Source organism: Sinocyclocheilus rhinocerous, unplaced genomic scaffold (genome assembly GCF_001515625.1).
Source record: "Sinocyclocheilus rhinocerous isolate Xijiao unplaced genomic scaffold, SAMN03320098_v1.1 scaffold839, whole genome shotgun sequence".
NCBI classification, from domain to species: domain Eukaryota; kingdom Metazoa; phylum Chordata; class Actinopteri; order Cypriniformes; family Cyprinidae; genus Sinocyclocheilus; species Sinocyclocheilus rhinocerous.
The window spans coordinates 275,403-277,786 of NW_015652287.1; positions in this window are offsets into that span (position 1 = coordinate 275,403).

Consider the following 2,384-nt stretch of genomic DNA (forward strand, 5'->3'; position numbering starts at 1 on the left):
CTCTCTCTCTCTCAAGTGTTTCTGAAGTGTTGCAGTCACTCACTGTGAACCATAATCAGAATGATCAGAGGAAGAGGAGGAGCCATTCTGACTGACATCATCATAGCAACACCTACAAATAAATGTACAGTTTTACAGTATGTTTTTGTAATATTCTTATGTAACTTTGTAATATTGTATAGGACAATACCAAGTAAACATCTAACTATTACAGTTAGTTCATGGTCTGTTAAGATGCTTGTGTTTATTGAGGTTTAGGGTTTTTTTGCGACTGGTTGCTGTGCAGTTAAACTATAGTTAAGCACACAAGCCTTTAACTTCCTCTTTCTGGCTAGTGTAAATCTAGCTCCATCTGTGGCTGTGGACCAAGATCGTCTTGTGGCTTAAGCTACAGAATAAACTTGGTGGTCAAACCAACACCCAAAACACAACATATGTCAGTGCTTACAATGGGCTTACAGTATATGTATTAAAAAACACATCTAATCACCAGGTAAAGATTTTAAAAGTTAACTACAATTGTATTTACTTAATCAACAACATTTCATCTACTTTCATGCATGCACTTGGTAGATGCTTTCATCCAAAATAACTTGCATTGCATTTTTATCAGTTCATGCATTCTATGGAAATTAAACCCATGACCTTAGCGTTGCTAGCACCTTGCTCTACTTTTTGAGCTACAGGAATACTTAAAAAAAAAAAAAAAAGATAGAATAGCACAGATGTATAGTTCCTGTTATCATATGTATATACTGGGGCTAGTTTTCCCTTTTTTACTCGAGTGAAAGTGTTACTGGAATTTTAACTACTTGGAGGGCAGAATTTACAAAAAGTATTTTAATCTAAAACATTTTTGAATAGGTGTTTGCAAACAACATACAGAAACACTTGGACTTTTGACCTTAAGCTTCGTTAATGGGAACTTCCCTGTGTGACAACTAGCCCCAATCTCCCCTACACCACACACACACATACACACATTTGATGATAATTAGTCTACAGAATGATTATAAAATCATGTTCTTACCCGTTTAACCAAAACTCCTGACTGGTGACAGCACTACAAATGATCAGGATGAGACCAGCAATGGAGTTTTTATGTAGTCAACACCTTATATTTTAGCAGGAGGATATAACACTTCACATAGTACAGATATAGCAGAAGTAGAGACTAAACATGGCAACCAGCACAGAGGTGTAAACTTTATCTTTATGAAGGAAAAAAAAAAAAACTAGCTGAGAAACTTTGTCAGTCCATAGAGATGCTTATTATGTTTTCAAACTTACATGCATATTTTATCTTATCCTGGGGAAACAAGAAAATAAATAATTTCATAAGAACTTCTCAAGAATTAATAGAGTGAGCGAATATTGAAGTTGCATCCTCCTGGACCATATGAGATCTTCTAAGCTTTTTATTCTGACTCTGGCCTTGTATCACTTCTCTGTTGTCTCCTGTTATATTTTGAACCTCTAAATATGGCCATAAATGCAGTTCCACTGTAGCGACCACAGCAAACTCACAGTAGCATCGCTCTAGTGTTGTTTACTGTGTGATCATGTGACCCTCATGAGAGATGGACAGACGCTCTGACATCTGAAGGCAGATTTTGCTGATACTGTTTAACTCTGAATGTAATACCTGGAGAAAACTATCCATTCATATCAAAAGGCATTTGTTTGGATGACCCCGGAATTTTCCCCTGTGGAGGGCGCTTAGTTACGGAAGTTCTAAGCGGCCATGCATTATTTTTTTTTCCCTTCTTATTTTCTCGTTATATTGACATAACGAGAGTTGTTTTCTCGTTATAACGACTTAATTTTCTCGTTATCTCGACATAACGGGAGTTGTTCTCTAAGTTACAAAACTGCGCCAACAGGTGGCACTATTGACCTAAATATAACTGATGGGGTGTTGTAGGCTATACCCACTTTACTGTAGGCGTTTGGGATAGAATAGAACATTCCTCGTGATCGCTATAATTTGTGCAGTTGTTCATTACTGACATTTAATTCATTCATAAATGTTAAATGCTTGTATGACTGAAGGCGAGTATCACTGATAACAATACTATTGATGTCTCTAGGAAATTGTTATTTTTTTCAATATTTAACCATTGACTATAGCCATTTAACATTACAGTATAATTGAAAGCTATCCATTTGAACATTTATTACACTTTAAAAAAAATAACAACTTCTACTACTAAGTGAACTTAAAACAATTTTCAGTTACACATTATTTTTCAGGTGTCCTTGTTACAGTGTAATAATACTGTATATTTAAGTACTGAGTAATATTAATTAACTACATGTACGTAATTACTATATGGTTAGGGTTAGGATTAGGGTTTGTCTTAGGGTTACTTGCATGTAATTAT